Source organism: Triticum aestivum, chromosome 3B (genome assembly GCF_018294505.1).
Source record: "Triticum aestivum cultivar Chinese Spring chromosome 3B, IWGSC CS RefSeq v2.1, whole genome shotgun sequence".
In the NCBI taxonomy this organism is placed as follows: Eukaryota; Viridiplantae; Streptophyta; class Magnoliopsida; order Poales; family Poaceae; genus Triticum; species Triticum aestivum.
The window spans coordinates 563,597,533-563,617,225 of NC_057801.1; the positions used below are offsets into that span (position 1 = coordinate 563,597,533).

The following is a 19,693-nucleotide window of genomic DNA, read 5'->3' on the forward strand; positions in this document are numbered from 1 at the left end:
TAAATGAAGGCCAAACTCGTAACTCAAATATTCTCCTCCACGATCAGATCGTAGAAACTTTATTTTCTTGTTACGATGATTCTCCACTTCACTCTGAAATTCTTTGAACTTTTCAAATATTTCAGACTTGTGTTTCCTTAAGTAGACATACCCATATCTTCTCAAATCATCCGTGAAGGTCAGAAAATAATGATACCCGCCACGAGCATCAACACTCATTGGACCGCATACATCGATATGTATTATTTCCAATAAGTCACTAGCTCGTTCCATTGTTCCGTAGAACGGAGTTTTAGTCATCTTGCTCATAAGGCACGGTTCGCAAGCATCAAATGATTCATAATCAAGTGATTCCAAAAGACCATCAGCATGGAGTTTCTTCATGCGCTTTACACCGATATGACCCCAACGGCAGTGCCACAAATAAGTTGCACTATTATTATCAACTTTGCATCTTTCGGCATCAATACTATGAATATGTGTATTACCACAATTGAGATTCAATAAACCATCAACATTGGGTGTATGACCATAGAAGGTTTTATTCATGTAAACAGAATAACAATTATTCTCTGTCTTAAATGAATAACTATATTGCAATTAACATGATCTAATCATATTCATGCTCAACACAAACACCAAATGACATTTATTTAGGTTCAACACTAATCCCGAAAGTATAGGGAGTGCTCAATGATGATCATATCAATCTTGGAACCACTTCCAACACACATCGTCACTTCATCCTCAACTAGTCTCTATTTATTCTGCAACTCCTATTTTGAGTTACTAATCTTAGCAACCGAACAAGTATCAAATACCCAGGGATTACTACGAGCACTAGTAAGGTACACATCAATAATATGTATATCAAATATACCTTTGTTCACTTTTGCATCCTTCTTATCCGCCAAATATTTGGGGCAGTTCCACTTCCAGTGACCATTTCCTTTGCAGTAGAAGCACTCAATTTCAGGCTTAGGTCTAGCTTTGGGCTTCTTCACGGGAGTGACAACTTGCTGGCCATTCTTCTTGAAGTTCCCTTTCTTCCCTTTGCCCTTTTCTTGAAACTAGTGGTCTTGTTTAATCATCAACACTTGATGCTCTTTCTTGATTTCTACCTTCGTTGATTTCAGCATCACAAAGAGCTTGGGAATCGTTTTTCGTCATCCCTTGCATACTATAGTTCATCACAAAGTTCCAGTAACTTGGTGATGGTGACTAGAGAACTCTGTCAACCACTATCTTATCTGGAAGATTAACTCCCACTTGATTCAAGTGATTGTAGTACCCAGACATTCTGAGCACATGCTCACTAGTTGAGCAATTCTCCTCCATCTTTTACGCAAAGTACTTGTCAGAGGTCTCATACGTCTTGACACGGACATGAGTCTGAAATACCAATTTCAGCTCTTGGAACATCTCATATGCCCCATGATGTTTCAAAAACGTTTTCAAAGTCTCGGTTCTAAGCCGTAAAGCATGGTGCGCTAAACTATCAAGTAGTCATCATATTGAGCTAGCCAAACGTTCATAACATCTACATCTGCTCCTGCAATAGGTCTGTCACCTAGCGGTGCATCAAGGACATAATTCTTCTGTGCAGCAATGAGGATATACCTCAGATCACGGACCCAGTCCGCATCATTGCTACCATCATATTTCAACTTAGTTTTCTCTAGGAGCATATAAAAAACATAGGGAAGCTATAACGCGAGCTATTGATCTACAACATAATTTGCAAAATACTACCAGGATTAAGTTCATGATAAATTAAAGTTCAATTAATCATAGTACTTAAGAACTCCCACTTAGATAGACATCCCTCTAATCATCTAAATGATCACGTGATCCAAATCAACAAAACCATGTCCGATCATCACATGAGATGGAGTAGTTTTCAATGGTGAACATCACTATGTTGATCATACCTACTATATGATTCACGCTCGACCTTTCGGTGTCTAGTGTTCTGAGGCCATATCTGCATATGCTAGGCTCGTCAATTTTAACCCGAGTATTCTGCGTGTGCAAAACTGGCTTGCACCCATTGTATGTGAACGTAGAGCTTATCACACCCGATCATCACGTCGTGTCTCGACATGAAGAACTGTCATAACGGCGCATACTCAGGGAGAACACTTATACCTTGAAATTTAGTAAGGGATCATCTTATAATGCTACCACCATACTAAGAAAAATAAGATGCATAAAAGATAAACATCACATGCAATCAAAATATGTGACATGATATGGCCATCATCATCTTGTGCTCATGATCTCCATCACCGAAGCATCGTCATGATCTCCATCGTCACCGGCGCGACACCTTGATCTCCATCGTAGCATCGTTGTCGTCTCGCCAACTATTGTTACTACGACTATCGCTACCGCTTAGTGATAAAGTAAAACAATTACATGGCGATTGCATTGCATACAATAAAGCGACAACCATATGGCTCTTGCCAGTTGCCGATAACTTTGTAACAAAACATGATCATCTCATACAACAATTTATATCACATCATGCCTTGACCATATCACATCACAGCAAGCCCTACAAAAACAAGTTAGACGTCCTCTACTTTGTTATTGCAAGTTTTACGTGGCTGCTACGGGCTTCTAGCAAGAACCGTTCTTACCTACGCATCAAAACCACAATGATTTTTTGTCAAGTGTGCTGTTTTAGCCTTCAACAAGGACCGGGCGTAGTCAAACTCGATTCAACTAAAGTTGGAGAAACAAACATCCACTAGCCACCTGTGTGCGAAGCACGTCGGTAGAACCAGTCTCATGAACGCGGTCATGTAATGTCGGTCTGGGCCGCTCATCCAACAATACCGCCGAATCAAAGTATGACATGCTGGTAAGAAGTATGACTATTATCGCCCACAACTCTTTGTGTTCTACTCGTGCATATACTACAACAAGACGCTGTCTATAGCAATGCATTTTTCCGTATGTAAAAGTCAATATATGCGTTGCTAGGGTCTTTACCAGCGGTTTGGAATGCGTAGCCTTATCCAGTGTTGCTAGATCATAATGCAACGGTTATACTTCCGTTGGTAAAAGGAACCGTTGCAAGACTGCAACACATAAAACCGACTTATACAACACTCATATAAGTTGGTGGCTAATGTACATGAATCCAACTCTCGTCGCTTGGCAACAAAGGATTTGCAACGCTTCAGGTGTTTTACATATAAAATGTGAATAATATTTTATATATTGCCATCAATTAAATTAATTCTCCACATGATGGGGATAAGTATGTAAATCAAGTCAGAAGACAAAATATACACACCAGAGGAAGAGATCATATATTGGAAAAAATTGTGGGATTACAATAGTTGATATTACAGGAGGAATAACATCCAAATGTAATGCACAATCTAAATATTCTCTTAACAGCAAAACTTAAACTGACAACATCCATCAACATCCCTACAACTTAACTAAAACTTAACCGAGGAACAACATCCCTACAACCTAACTAAAACTGAAAACAAACATCATCGTCATCATCGTGAACCAGAACATCATAATCATCATCATTGTAGTATACTTGCCATGCACCCATGATTGTTCATATATTTTTTGAATCTACAAAGAAAATAACAAAATGAACCGTTAATACACAATACATTGACATGATGCAAATAGTGACAGGTTGCCCAGCAAATAAGAAACATTACTTCTTACAAAGGGTCATTACTTCTGAAACATTGGTTGCCCGGCTAGATTACGACTATTACAAAGAAAAGTTGTGACCTGAAAGTATTCAGTTACAACTCAATATACTACTTCAGGTCACAAAACAAAGATATACAGACTCAGAGAAAAATAAATAGATTTGGTTGTGGCCTAAAAGCAAGACACTAATAACATAGGACCTACTTAAGTTGAAGGGTTAAAAGCACAATAGACACTGCTCATATGGAACAGGGAAAGCGACATAATGGGAAATTCAGCAATGTACGAACCGTGAAAGCAAGAGTTCATGTGGGTAATTCAGCAATTTATTAATCAAAGTGGTGGGAGCTCAGTGGTCAGTTTAGCAATGTACGAATCAAAAGGGCAAGAGCATCTAAGAAGAACATTACTTGCATTTCCGTCTTCACAACAGTTAAGATATGGGGATCATAGACAATTACCAGAACTATGACTATGAACACTGCCGTATCTTGGACAAATCTACTAGCAGCTCCAGCCGTCCAAGGTGTTGGCCTCCATCTCGATAGTGCCGGAACGGATGAGTGTGGCACCTCACATTAAATTACACACAACAATAGGTACATCATTGGGAAGTACATAAATAGTTAAATAAGAGCAGAAAGGGAGGCTGAAAAATGGTTAGAGCTAATCTAAGCAATGAAGGAATAAACAAATAATCACCACAACGGAAATAGTCTTAGTTGAAGGTAAAACTCAGTGATGTACTATGAATGTAGAGACTGGCACATTGAAAGGCACTGAATGGCATTGAGTATTTCTTTCTTTGGAAACCTGCGCACAAACAAACAGTGAGCCTCTACTTAACGAATGACAAACATGATGCACAAACAAACAGTGAGCTTCTACTTAACGAATGACAAACATGATGATTAACAGTGAGCCGCTCCCGGTGTATATGTGTGTGTGCTTGCTGCGAGCCTTAGTATATGCATGTTTGTACATTAAAATGCATAAAGCTCAGGTGTAGGTTGCATCTAAGTGAGGTACTGGGATTCAGTTTTATTTTCACTATGATGTACAGCGGTAGTAGATTAGTACCTTTTTTTAGATTAGTAGATCAGTACTTGATATAGATGAATCCTCTGCGTTGACTTGACCCAAGTGCATATATAATAACTGCATGCTATGAGAGGACAATCACATAAACAAATGACAAGAAAATGTGTACTATCTTATGGTGAGTTTTTAGATGAAGAGGCTAGCAAGACCAAGGAATTTAACTGGGGAGTTGCATAATAGCATTTCAAACCGAAGGAAGAGAAGGACGTCATGTATCGAAATATAATTGGAAACTAACAGTCAGTGGTGGAGCTACAAACAAAAACCTGGGCGGGCCAAATTAAAAGGAACACGAATATTTCAACTCAAGCGATGGATGAAGAGCTGCTGCTGATAAATCTTTCTCAACTTTACATCTCTTTTTCTCTTGAAAACCAAATTGATTCTGCGTTGATTAGCCTTGCTTTCCACGACAATTATCTAGTACCAAATTAAGATGTGTATTATCAATTTATTGAATTTCAAAGTGTTATAACTTATAACCTACATTTTATACGAAAATTAGTATTGTCCGAGAGACGAGAGTTTTGGGGGTGCGCATGTGCTTGTGCAGTAGTGCTCGTCGTCTAGGTTGCTACTCGCCCGGGTGGCCACCGCTACATGGGTCGCCCTTGGGCGTCCGCACCACTCGGCGCTGCTACTTGCTCCGGCGGTGCGACCGGTGACTCGACCTCCGCGGCTCCGCGCCACCTCTCTGGACCTCCCTGCGGCTGTACGTGTGGCTCGTGCCCTATCGCCGTTCTGCTACTCTACTGGATAGGAAGAGGAGTCAAGCAACAGAGGCCAGAGGCCAAGAAATAATCGTGAAGAAGCGATGCTACATGCAAACAAGGTAGTCGTGAGCTGGGCTACTCGTCTATCTGTACTACTACATGTATGTTTACCCCAAGTGCTGGGCGGGCCATGGCATGCTTTTGCCTCACGAAGCTCCGCCAGTGGTAACAGTATATCACATACTACAAGAAACAGTGTATCATTTGACATGTTCATGAAATTGAATGTTTGTTACACCGTAGCAACACACGAGTATTTAGCTAGTAATCCAAATTGTGCAGAATAGTAAGCGCATACAACAATCAGTACATTAACAGGCATGGAGAGAAGTATTTATCAGTGTTCTCTGAATTCTGAATCATATCAACAGCATCAAAGCAACATCATAGAAGAAACAATGTGGATGATTAATTCACCTGCTCACTAAAACAAAGGTGTCCGTGCTTCCTCCAAAACAGGTCCACGTCCTCTAGTATTTAAGCTGGACGTGAAAGCCACCATTAGCAAGCTACTACCTCCACCTAAATAACCTGACCATCAGACTCCTGAAAAGTGTGAAATTGCAACAAAAAACTTCGATTAGTAACTCATCAAAACTGCCATACAGAGACGACCTATTAAGACTGTGTCCCTCCTTAAATATTATAACTCTTGCAATAGACTATTTAATATGGGGTACGCATATATGAAGTAGTTCTTCTCTACATCAAACAAATTGAAAGGATTAACGAGTCATCTATCAAGGATTGATGAGTTAGCAGCGTATAAGATTTTTAAAAAAATTGATTGATGCACAATTGATATATAATAATTACTAATTTAATAGAATAGCAATCAGTGCATGAACAACGGAGATCGGAAGAGTCAGTCTGCAGGCATATCAGTGTTCGTCGCACAAGGGCCAAACTTTTCTGACAGGGATTAGCTGCAATAGAATTGGGGTGCATACCTAGACATCTACACGAGAAGAGAAGAACAGAGGTTAGAGAAAGGGGAAGAGAGAGAGGACGAAGCCAGGGGAGGGTATTCACTCACCGGACGAGAAAGACGACATGGCCACTGGCGCCGGCGCCGGCGCCCGAAACCCTAGCCATCGCGGGAAGGTCGCGGGTGGGCTTTGGTAGCCGCGGGCGCCAGATCTAGCTGCATGGGAGCGCGCCACGGTGTGAAGGGACCTCGGGCATGGCGGGATTCGCCGGAAGTCGCCTGAATCAACCGCCGCAGGTGGCGCCACGAGGAGCTGCACTGAGAGAGAGAGAGAGAGAGAGATGGGATGTGAGAGGGATGGGGTAGGTGGGGGATGAGGCAGATCCGGTAGCCTCAAGAGCAGCGATATGGGAGGAACGGAGGGGAGGGCCGGCGGCGAGGTGGGAGGACGAGGGTGACGAGGCGGTTAGTGGCGGCGATTTGGGAGAGATGAGGGGCATCGATGGCTTTGTTTCTCGCGTGTCCCTCTCCTTTCTTTTATTTTTTTCATATGTATCCCACGATGGGATCAAAGAGCTGCAAACCTGCAACGCATATCTGCAACTTTTAATATGCGTATCTATTGTAAATTTTACAACGTATAGCTGAAATGTTGTAGAATGTGTGTTGCTTTATAAGGGGTATATAGACCTGGCTCGGATGCCACTGTTGGGGAATGCGGTAATTTCAAAAAAAAAAAACCTACGATCACGCAAGATCTATCTAGGTGATGCATAGCAACAAGAGGGGAGAGTGCATCCACATACCCTCATAGACCGAAAGCGGAAGCGTTTCAATAACGTGGTTGATGTAGTCGAACTTCTACACGATCCAACCGACCAAGTACCGAACGCACGGCACCTCCATGTTCAGCACATGTTCAGCTTGATGACGCCCCTCGCGCTCTTGATCCAGTTGAGAACGAGGGTGAGTTCCATCAGTACGACGGCGTGGTGACGGTGATGATGAAGTTACCAGCACAGGGCTTCGCCTAAGCACTACGGCGATATGACCAAGGTGTGTAACTGTGGAGGGGGGCACCGCACACGGCTAAAAGATCAACTTGTGTGTCCTTTGGGGTGCCCCCCGCCCACGTATATAAAGGAGGGAGAGGGAGAGGCAGCAGGCCCTAGGGGGCGCGCCAAGGTGTGGAGTCCTACTAGGACTCCCTAGTCCTAGTAGGATTCCACCTCCCATACGGAGTAGGAAAGGGGGGAGGGAGAAGGAGGAGGAAAGGGGGGCCGGCCCCCTTCTCCTAGTCCTAATCGTTCTCCTGCCCAAGGAGGGGCGCACCAGCCCCTTGTGGGCTGGTGCGCTTCCCTCTTATGGCTCATAAGGCCCATAACTTCTCCCAGGGGGTTCCGGTAACCTCCCGGTACTCCGGAAAAATGCCCGAACCACTCGGAACCATTCCGATGTCCAAATGCAACATTCCAATATATGAATCTTTATGTATCGACCATTTTGAGACTCCTCGTCATGTCCGTGATCTCATCCAGGACTCCGAACAAACTTCGATCATCAAATCACATAACTCATAATACAAATCGTCATCGAACGTTAAGCGTGCGGACCCTACGGGTTCGAGAACTATGTAGACATGACCGAGACATATCTCCGGTCAATAACCGATAGCAGAATCCGGATGCTCATATTGGCTCCTACATATTCTACGAATATCTTTATCATTCAAACCACATAACAACATACGTTGTTCCCTTTGTCATCGGTATGTTACTTGCCCGAGATTCGATCGTCGGTATCATCATACCTAGTTCAATCTCATTACCGGCAAGTCTCTTTACTCGTTCCGTAATGCTTCATACCGCAAATAACTCATTAGTCACATTGCTTGCAAGGCTTATAGTGATGAGCATTACCGAGAGGGCCTAGAGATACCTCTCCGATACACTGAGTGATAAATCCTAATCTCGATCTATGCCAACCCAACAAACACCTTCGGAGACACCTATAGAGCATCTTTAAAATCACCCAGTTACGTTGTGATGTTTGATAGCACACAAGGTGTTGCTCCGGTATTCGGGAGTTGCATAATCTCATAGTCTGAGGAACGTGTATAAGTCATGAAGAAAGCAGTAGCAATGAAACTGTAACGATCATAATGCTAAGCTAACGGATGGGTCTTGTCCATCACATCATTCTCCTAATGATGTGATCCCATTTATCAAATGACAACACATGTCTATGGTCAGGAAACATAACCATCTTTGATTAATGAGCTAGTCAAGTAGAGGCCTACTAGGGACACTCTGTTTTGTCTATGTATTCAAACATGTACCAAGTTTCCGGTTAATACAATCCTAGCATGAATAATAAACATTTATCATGATATAAGGAAATAAATAATAACTTTATTATTGCGTCTAGGGCATATTTCCTTCAATGGCAACTATTGTGCGCTGAGCACCGGTGTATAATTGCTCTACCAGAGTGTAAACCGCCATTAGCTTTACCAGCATATCTTGGCCAAGGTTGGTACTCCTGGGGGCTATTAAATAAACACGCAGTTAAGTCACCAGTCGGGTTAAGAGACGAGCATTGCAAATGATTAAAATATCCGGTATTTCTTACCAAAGATAGCGGCGGTCATCTGCGTAATGTGGCGTTTTAAACTGGTTAGCTCTGCGGTGACCTCTTGCAAAGAAGCCTCAGCGGTTTCTGCTCTCTGCACTAAGGCAATCTTTTCTTCACCCCAGGCGGTTCTCTCTGCAGCAAACCCAGTTTTGAGTTTTTCAATTTCATCCAAGCTAAATTTGAACTTGGAGTCAGCTTTCCGGGTCTGAGACTCTTGACGCTCGAGTTCGGTTCTCAAATCAGCCAATTGGGATTCAACTTGAGTTGAGGCCTCTTGTAAACAAGAGGTTAAACAATCATCAGCAAATATGTCAAGGTACAATACAGACAAGGCCCAAGCCCTTTGCAAGCAACATCACTTGGCACTTGGGGGCTAATGTGTGAAGAAGTTCTTTTAAGTTGCAGAAAAATCCGTCTCATCTTTTTCAAAGATAACCCGACCTGTGAGGGCTATGAGGTGAAGTTTTTCAGAAGCTAATCTAAATGATTTGGCTCATCTTTTTTAAGGCAAGCCAGTTCATGGGGGCTATGGCTCAAGGTTTTTACTATGGTATACTGATTAAAGTCTTTGCCATACTCAGTCAATTTTTCCTATGACTAAGACTTGGGGGCTGGATGAGTATATTAACAGAGGAAGCAGAAGTATATACCTCATATTTTTGGTGCATCTGTTTGACTATGCCCATTTCAAGATCACGACCAACATGCACTTGATTGAAATAGCCAGAGAATAATTCTCTAACGTCCAGATGAGAATAGTTGGCAATATGAAACTTGACCTTGCACTTCTCAATCAGTTCTTCATTGGCAGAATGCTTAGCCAGGATGGTAGGATTCCCCGTCTCTGTGTAGCTAGTGTCGGTAATCAAAATGTCTTCAACATTCTCCTCGGTAGGCTTGATTGGACTTGGCGGCTTAGCACCCAAAGGGTCAACATCCATAGGATCTGTGGAGGCGCCAGGGTTTTCTGGTGGCGGGTCATCAGCAATATCCTCAGGGTTTTGCACGAAGGCTTCGAATAGTGGTGCTTGTTTTTCTGGCTCATGGACTTTTGGGTCTTCCGCCGGCTTATTTGTCTTCGCTTTCTTGCTTGGCTTTGCTATCCCACTACAAGAGAAGGATGAAGAGGTCAGTATATCTATTTATAGATGGTAAAACAACAAAGTCAAAAGTTGTTATCCAGGGGCAATCTTGAATGGCGGTAGTTGGGTCTGAGATGAGTCGCCGGAAGAGGAATGAGAAGTTCCCTGATAATTTAACTCGGAAGGATTAAGTGGTTGGCGAACAAAACCCGCCTTTGGATAAAAAGAGATTGAATTCTGAGGCACCTCTTTCCGGCGCTTGCGAGGGGCCGGTGTGTTGGGTAACCCGGAGGATAGCTCTCCGCCACCACTATTCCGAGTTCTGCACTGGTTCTCATGTTGTTGTTACTTCAAAATAAAGTTTGGATCCAAATAAGCTAAAGGGTGAGAAAACCGTACTTCCCGGGTTACTTGTCAAATTTTTTGTCTTGGCAAAGGCTCCGAGTCGGAGGAAATAATAGTTACCTCTTCATCACCCGCCTGGCTGGCTTCCGTATCGTCTTGAGAGTAGTCAGCGTTAATAAGATGTATAAAAAGGGAACCAAGAGAGTCAAGCTCTACCTCCGACTCATCCTCTAGAGTGAGTAGTTCTAAGGCGGTTATTTTCTTCTTATTTCTCTTAGTGGACTTGGTCTTGGCCCTGGGATTCTTGGCCGCTTTCTCCTTCTCTTCGCACTTCTTATTCTAGAAGGCAGATTCAGCCTGCATAAGTCGCAAAAAGATAAGGCATATGCAGGTTATATAAGCAGTGAACAAAGTAAATGAGTTGGAGAGCTTACATCTGGTGGCGGGATAAGTTTGCAGAAGGGATTCAACCCCACTTTGCTACAGCTCTCTAAGCTTTCCCCAAGAAGGGTCTTCGTTGTTGGGGAACGTAGTAATTTCAAAAAAATTCCTACGCACGCGCAAGATCATGGTGATGCATAGCAACGAGAGGGGAGAGTGTTGTCCACGTACCCTCGTAGACCGAAAGCGGAAGCATAATAACAACGCGATTGATGTAGTCGTACGTCTTCACGATCCGACCGATCCAAGTACCGAACGTACGGCACCTCCGAGTTCAGCACACGTTCAGCTCGATGACGATCCCCGGACTCCGATCCAGCAGGGTGTCGGGGAAGAGTTCCGTCAGCACGACGGCATGGTGACGGTGATGATGTTCTACCGACGCACGGCTTCGCCTAAGCACCGCTACGATATTACCGAGGTGGAATATGGTGGAGGGGGGCACCGCACACGGCTAAGGAACGATCACGAAGATCAACTTGTGTGTTCTGAGGTGCCCCCTGCCCCCGTATATAAAGGATCAAGGGGGAGGGGGCGGCCGGCCATGTGGAGGCGCGCCAAGGAGGAGTCCTACTCCCATCGGGAGTAGGATTCCCCCCCCTGAGGGAGTCCTGGATTAGGGGGTGTCCGGATAGCCGGACTACCATCATCAGCTGGACTATCATCATCGACCGGACTCCAAGACTATGAAGATACAAGATTGAAGACTTCGTCCCGTGTCCGGATGGGACTTTCCTTGGCGTGGAAGGCAAGCTTAGCGATACGGATACGTAGATCTCCTACCATTGTAACCGACTCTATGTAACCCTAGCCCTCTCCGGTGTCTATATAAACCGGATGGCTCTAGTCCGTAGGACAACAACAACAACCATTACAATCATACCATAGGCTAGCTTCTAGGGTTTAGCCTCCTTGATCTCGTGGTAGATCCACTCTTGTAAACATCCACAATATCAATATCAATCAAGCAGGACGTAGGGTTTTACCTCCATCAAGAGGGCCCGAACCTGGGTAAAACATCGTGTCCCTTGTCTCCTGTTACCATCCGCCTAGACGCACAGTTCGGGACCCCCTACCCGAGATCCGCCGGTTTTGACACCGACATTGGTGCTTTCATTGAGAGTTCCTCTGTGTCGTCACCGATAGGCTTGATGGCCTCTTCAATCGACAACGACGCAGTCCTGGGTGAGACTTTTCTCCCCGGACAGATCTTCGTATTCGGCGGCTTCGCACTGCGGGCCAACTCACTTGGCCATCTGGAGCAGATCGAAAGCTACGCCCCTGGCCGTCAGGTCAGGTTTGGAAGCCTAAACTTCACGGCCGATATCCGCGGGGACTTGATCTTCGATGGATCTGAGCCACAGCCGAGCGTGCCGCGCTGTCACGATGGGCACGACCTAACTCTGCCGCCGGACAGCACCTTGGAGGCCGCACACGAATCCGCTCCGACCCATAGTCCGGAGCCGATCGCTCAGATCGAGGACGGATGGCTGGACACCGCCTCGGGAGCTGCAACTTCTACGGCGATGGAGCCGAACACTTACCTTGTCCCGCATAAAGCTCATGACTCCGAGGTGCCGGACTCTCTGCCGGACTCCGAACCTCCTGCGCCCCTGCCAGTCGAATCCGACTGGGCGCCGATCATGGAATTCACCGCTGCGGACATCTTTCAGCACTCACCCTTCGGCGATATCTTAAATTCGCTGAAGCATCTCTCGCTATCCGGAGAGCCCTGGCCGAACTACGGCCAGGATGGTTGGGACGCGGACGACGAAGAAATTCAGAGCCCACCCACCACCCACTTCGTAGCCACCGTCGACGATCTAACCGACGTACTCGACTACGACTCCGAAGACATCGACGGTATGGACGACGATGCCGGAGACTATCAAGAACCAGTGCCTACAGGACACTGGAAGACCACCTCGTCATACGACATATACATGGTGGACACCCCAAAAGATGGGGACGGCGAAGAAGCAACGGAGGCCGATTCCTTAAAGAAACAGCCCAAGCGCCGACATCAGCGGCGCCGCTCTAAATCCCGCCACAGCAAGAATAGAGATTCCGGCACAGGAGATAATAACACCCCAGAAAGTGCCGAAGACAACCCCCTCCAGCACGATCCAGCGCAGGAGGAGGCAGAAGCAAGCCCTCACGAGAGGGCGGCAGACGAAGAGGTCGAGGATGATAATTACTTACCTCCCTCCGGAGACGAGGCAAGCCTCGACGACGACGAATTCGTCGTGCCTGAGGATCCCGTCGAACAAGAGCGTTTCAGACGCAGGCTAATGGCCACGGCAAACAGCCTAAAGAAAAAGCAGCAACAGCTTCAAGCTGATCAAGACCTACTGGCCGACAGATGGACCGAGGTCCTCGCGGCCGAAGAGTATGAACTCGAACGCCCCTCCAAAAGTTACCCAAAACGCAAGTTGCTCCCCCGACTAGAGGAGGAAGCGTACAAACCTGCATCACCAGCGCACAATACGGCAGACCGACCACCTCGTGGCCGCGACAGAGAGGCGTGCAAGCCCTCCACCAAAACCGTACCCCGGCATCGCTCAAAAAGCATGAAGCCACGGGGGAACGCGCCGGACTTGCGGGATATATTGGAGGACAAGGCAAGACAATCCAGATCTATCTATGGATCACGTGGGCGCCCCAAGACCCACGACGAATACCGTCGCGCCGGATACAACTACTCCGGCCGGGCCGAACACAGCAGACAACGCTCTCTCGAGCTACGTCGCGATATTGCTCAATACAGAGGCGCCGCGCACCCACTATGCTTCACTGACGAAGTAATGGATCATCAAATCCCTGAAGGGTTTAAACCCGTTAATATCGAATCCTACGATGGCACAACAGACCCCGCGGTTTGGATTGAGGATTATCTCCTCCATATACATATGGCCCGCGGCGACGATCTTCACGCCATCAAATATCTCCCGCTCAAGCTTAAAGGACCAGCTCGGCATTGGCTTAACAGCCTGCCCGCAGAGTCAATTGGATGCTGGGAAGACCTGGAAGCCGCATTCCTCGACAACTTCCAGGGCACGTATGTGCGACCACCGGACGCAGATGACCTAAGCCACATAATCCAGCAGCCAGACGAATCGGCCAGGCAATTCTGGACACGGTTCTTAACAAAGAAAAATCAAATCGTCGACTGTCCGGATGCAGAGGCCCTCGCTGCCTTCAAACATAACATCCGCGACGAGTGGCTGGCCCGGCACCTAGGACAGGAAAAGCCGAAATCCATGGCAGCCCTCACATCACTCATGACCCGCTTCTGTGCGGGAGAGGATAGCTGGCTAGCTCGCAGCAACAACCTCAGCAAAAACGCTGGCAGTCCGGATACCAAGGACCGCAATGGCAGGTCGCGTCGAAACAAAAACAAACGCCGCATTAACGGCGACAGCAATGAGGATACGGCAGTCAACGCCGGATTCCGAGGCTCCAAGCCCGGTCAACGGAAGAAGCCATTCAAAAGAACCACTCCGGGCCCGTCCAATTTGGACCGAATACTCGACCGCTCCTGTCAAATACATGGAACCCCCGAAAAGCCAGCTAACCACACCAACAGAGATTGTTGGGTATTCAAGCAGGCAGGCAAATTAATCGCCGAAAACAATGACAAGGGGCTACACAGCGATGACGAGGAAGAGACCCGGCCGCCGAACAACAGAGGACAAAAGGGATTCCCCCCTCAAGTTCGGACGGTAAACATGATATACGCAACGCATATACCCAAGAGGGAGCGGAAGCGTGCACTAAGGGACGTATACGCGATGGAGCCAGTCGCCCCAAAATTCAACCCATGGTCCTCTTGCCCGATCACTTTCGATCGAAGAGACCATCCGACCAGTATCCGCCATGGCGGATTCGCCGCATTGGTTTTAGACCCAATCGTCGATGGATTTCACCTCACGAGAGTCCTGATGGACGGCGGCAGTAGCCTGAACCTGCTTTATCAGGATACAGTGCGCAAGATGGGCATAGACCCTTCAAGGATTAAACCTACAAAGACAACCTTCAAAGGCGTCATACCAGGTGTCGAGGCCAGTTGTACAGGCTCAGTTACACTGGAAGTGGTCTTCGGATCCCCGGATAATTTCCGAAGCGAGGAGTTAATCTTCGACATAGTCCCATTCCGCAGTGGCTATCACGCTCTGCTCGGACGAACCGCGTTCGCAAAATTCAACGCGGTGCCGCATTATGCATACCTTAAGCTCAAGATGCCAGGCCCTCGTGGAGTCATCACGGTCAATGGAAACACGGAACGCTCCCTCCGAACGGAGGAACATACAGCGGCTCTCGCGGCAGAAGTACAGAGCAGCCTTTTAAGGCAATTTTCGAGTCCGGCCGTTAAACGACCGGACACGGCCAAACGCGCCCGGAGCAACATCAACCAAGACCACCTGGCACGTTCCGAGCACGCGTAGCAATGCGGCCTCAACCCCAGCCCTCGCACAATTGTAAGACAAACTCTCCGCGTACATAATTACGCCCTGGAGATACCATGGGCATAGGGGGAGAGGCACAACCACAACAGACCCAGAGTGCGGTTCGACCACACCAGGGGCTCCCAAGTGTGTCGCTCTTTTTATCTTTTATTTCTCTCTTTTTTATACAGAACTCTGTCCGGCGGCGAACCTGCCGAACTCATGATGCAACAGCCAGGGAGGGACAAAGGCTGCGACGAACACTCAGGTGGTCTCCATTACGAGCATTAAATTTGTTAAATACACCATTCCGCGGCCTACCCCTGGAGGGAGACGCCTTTAATTCGTCCAATCCCTTGCTTTCCGCACTATTTGTATCATTCCGCACTCATAGCAGATCTTCTCGAATAAAATGCAGCACTTTTTGCCCATAATTGCATTACCTTATATATATATATGTTCATTTACGACATGTTGCATCCGTACATTTTGGTACGGCCAAATACACCAGGGGCTTATGTTCCCCGCATTATGGTGTGATAAAGTCCGAACACTTTCACAAGTGCGGCACCCCGAACTTATAGCATTATATGAATCGGCTCCGAATCATGTCTTGGGTCAATAGTTGGGTTTGCCCGGCTCCCATGTTTGGCACCTTACGTTCCGTTCTATCGGCTAAGGTAGCACTGGGAGAACCACTGCGATTGCGCCCCGGTTGAGCCGGGTTAACGCCTCAGTGGAGAAAGCTAAAACTGACTGTCATGATAAGGCGAGAGACTGGTCGCTGTTCGAGAGGTCTTTTCGGGTCCTTAAAGACCTACGCCGCTTCGAGCGAAGTACCGGATAATGTCCGACGAAGGCGTGGATAGCGCCCCGAATTCGGTCTTCCGAATACTAGGGGCTTCGCCGAAATTTAAAATTATAGAATTCTATGGCTAAGTGAGAGTGTTCAAGCACTATAAGTCCGGTTGCCTTGTTCGTTGTGTTGAGCGCCTCCCTAGATGGACCCAAAAATGGGAACAAGAGTGCTCAAGTTTATCCCGAACACCCCAGCACTCGTGGCATGGGGGCTGAAGCCGACGACTTGCCATCTCTCAGATTTAATAAACGGCCGCACAGAAGGTAATATTTTAAATTAACAAGCGTTGCTTAGCGCATATGAACAAAGTTTTCAGCGCACAGGATAACACATTGCGAATTTACTCAATAATTACATCCCTGGGGCACTCATCCGCAATCTTGCGGGCACCCTTCAGGACAGTCTTATAGTACATCTCGGGCGTACGATATTCCTTGCCCGCTGGTGGCGCGTCAGTGATTAGCTTCTCCGCATCCAGCTTGCCCCAATGCACCTTTGCGCGGGCAAGGGCCCGACGAGCACCTTCAATACAGGCGGAGCGCTTGATAACCTCCACCCAGGGGCACGCATCCACCAACCGTCGCACGAGGCCGAAGTAGCTCCCAGGCATGGCCTCTCCAGGCCACAGCCGGACTATGAGGCCCTTCATGGCCTGCTCGGCCACCTTGTGGAGCTCGACCAGCTGCTTCAGCTGGTCGCTAGGGGGCACCGGATGGCCGGCCTCAGCATACTGAGACCAGAAGACCTTCTCCGTTGAGCTCCCCTCCTCGGCTCGGTAGAATGCGGCGGCATCAGACACGCTGCGAGGCAGATCTGCAAACGCCCCTGGAGAGCTCCGAATTCGGGTAAGTAACACGTAATTTACATTCACATGCTTGCTTTGCATGAAAAATGCCTTACCCGCCGCTATCTTCCTCACCAACTCAATCTCCTGAAGGGACTTATGGGCATCGGCCTTGGCAGTTTTGGCACTTTCGAGAGCCGAGGCAAGCTCGGACTCTCGAGTCTTTGAGTCACGCTCCAAACTCTCATGCTTTTCCATGAGAGCCTGGAGCTCTTGCCGAACCACCGCCACCCGCGCCTCCTGCTTTTCTCGCTCTGCCCGTTCCGCGGCCGCATTGCGTTCGGCCGCGGACACGGCCTCCTTCAGGGTCGCCACCTCGTTCGTGGCCCCTGCAGTACCCATGTTATCCTTGTTATTTTTTGTTGCAACCTAAATCCTTTTCTGTAAGGTACAAGTTCAAAGTGGTGTTACTCACCTTCTTTGTCCTGGAGCTGCTTCTTGGCGCGGCCGAGCTCTTGCTCGGACCGCTCGAGCTCCTGCTTCAAAGCACCGACCTCCGCAGTCAGTGCGGCAGAGGTCAGCAGCGCAGCCTGCAACCCATATTGACATAATTTTTTAGCAACCCTGCGTATATCTTCTTTTTTTCAGATCCTCAGTCCGGCTTTTCTTTCCGAACACCGAACCGAGCATCAGGGGCTACTGTCTATGCGGTATTACATTGCATATTTTTAACTTCTTACCTCAAAGCCTGATAGAAGGCTACTGCAGGCTTCGGTCAGCCCGCTCTTGGCAAGCTGTACCTTCTGAATCACCGCACTCATAATAGTGCGGTGTTCTTCCTCGATGGAAGCGCTCTGCAGCGCCTCCAACAAATTGTCCGGCGCCTCCGGTTGGACGGAAGCCGCCGGCGTCACGGTCTTGCCCTTCGTGCGAAGGGGCCGCCGGCCGGACTCCGGAACCACTGCGGGTTCTGATGTGGAGTCCGGCGCAAAGTCCGGGAGGCCGCCTTGTGGCGCCTCCGGAGCCTCCCCCTGATGGGTCCCTTCTTGGGATCCCACCTCGGCGTCCTCGGTGTCGCGAGGGGTGGAGGCGGTCGGGATGGAGTCTACATCCGACGGAGCCAACGACCCGCTCGATGAAGCGGGGAGATCATCATTGGCCGGACTACAGGCAGCATGCGGCATCAGAATGACACTATGTGACGCAGAAAAAGAAATTATAAATCATTCAGGAATCCGGATACTTACGATCTCGCCGGAGGCCTGGCCCTTGAAGGCCATTCTTCCTCGCCAACGTTGATGTTGGCGGAGCTGTCCGGGGGAATAGTCCTTCCCCTCTTGGACCCTTCGGCCTCCCCTGTTGGGGAAGCCTTCCTCTTCCTCTCTCCCTCCTCTGGGAGAGAGTCCTCTTTCTCCTCCTCGTTTTCGGGGGAGGAGTCCGCCCCGGAGTCGTCGGACACCTGAAAACGGGAACTCTTTCGAGCACCCGTGGCCTCCTTCTTGGCCTTCTTCTCCGGCACCACGTGCGGTGCCGGAACCAGCAGCCTCGCTAGATGGGCGTCTACTGGGTTTTCTGGCATGGGAGCCGGGCAGATAATCTGCTCCGCCTTCCTCATCCAGTCCTGTCAAAGGAAAAGGGGAAATTAAAACCCGCATAGAGTCAAACTATGAAAAGCAAGTGTCCCGTAAAGGGGTAGAATCACTTACCTCGTCGGCTTGGCGCTGCGAGCGAAATCCGCGATCTTCAGTCGCGGATGCGGGGGCTTCGGCGCCCTTAAACAGCACCCTCCAGGCGCCTTCGTACGTCGTGTCGAAGAGCCCGCTCAGCGCCTGGTGCTGTTCCGGATTGAACTCCCACAGATTGAATGCCCGCTCTTGGCATGGGAGAATCCGGCGGACGAGCATGACTTGGACCACGTTAACCAGCCTGAGCTTCTTCACCAGCTTCTGGATACAGGCTTGGAGTCCCGTCAGCTCCTCCGAACTACCCCACAGCAAGCCCTTCTCTTTCCAGGAGGTGAGCTGCGTGGGGATACCAGATCTGAACTCGGGGGCCGCCGCCCACGTAGGGTCGCGCGGCTCGGTGATATAGAACCACCCCGATTGCCACCCCTTGACGGATTCCACGAAGGCCCCTTCGAACCAAAGGACGTTGGGCATCTTGCCCAACATGGCGCCTCCGCACTCCGCTTGAGTGCCCTTCACTACCTTCGGCTTGACATTGAAGGTCTTGAGCCACAAGCCGAAGTGGGGCTGGATGCAGAGGAAGGCCTCGCACACGACGATAAACGCCGAGATGTTGAGGATGAAGTTCGGCGCCAGATCATGGAAATCCAGGCCGTAGTAGAACATGAGCCCCCGGACAAAGGGGTGAAGTGGAAAGCCCAGTCCGCGGAGGAAGTGGGGAAGAAAAACGACCCTCTCATGGGGCCTGGGGGTGGGGATGAGCTGCCCCTCGTCGGGCAGCCGGTGCGCGATGTCGCCGGACAGGTAGCCGGCGCTGCGCAGTCTTTCGATGTGCTCCTCCGTAACGGAGGAGGTCATCCACTTGCCTCCCGCTCCGGACATAACTGGGGAAGGTTGAGACGAGATGTGCGGGCTTGGGCGCT

At 48.4% G+C, this 19,693-nt stretch overlaps 1 long non-coding RNA gene across 7 annotated transcripts; it reads right to left on the minus strand.

Moving 5' to 3' along the window:
* Positions 1–3,297: 3,297 nt before the first annotated feature.
* LOC123070934 (uncharacterized) lies at positions 3,298–7,037 on the minus strand. 7 transcript variants are annotated; one of them, XR_006434010.1, is made up of 5 exons: positions 6,604–7,037; positions 5,985–6,113; positions 4,155–4,858; positions 3,696–3,771; positions 3,298–3,603 (listed from the first exon to the last, which is right to left on the minus strand). It is a non-coding gene; the product is annotated as an uncharacterized lncRNA (long non-coding RNA). The 7 variants fall into 7 exon arrangements; XR_006434012.1 differs by lacking the exon at positions 3,696–3,771 and adding an exon at positions 6,518–6,525 and having other exon boundaries at positions 4,155–4,851; XR_006434009.1 differs by lacking the exon at positions 3,696–3,771 and adding an exon at positions 6,518–6,525.
* Positions 7,038–19,693: the final 12,656 nt, after the last annotated feature.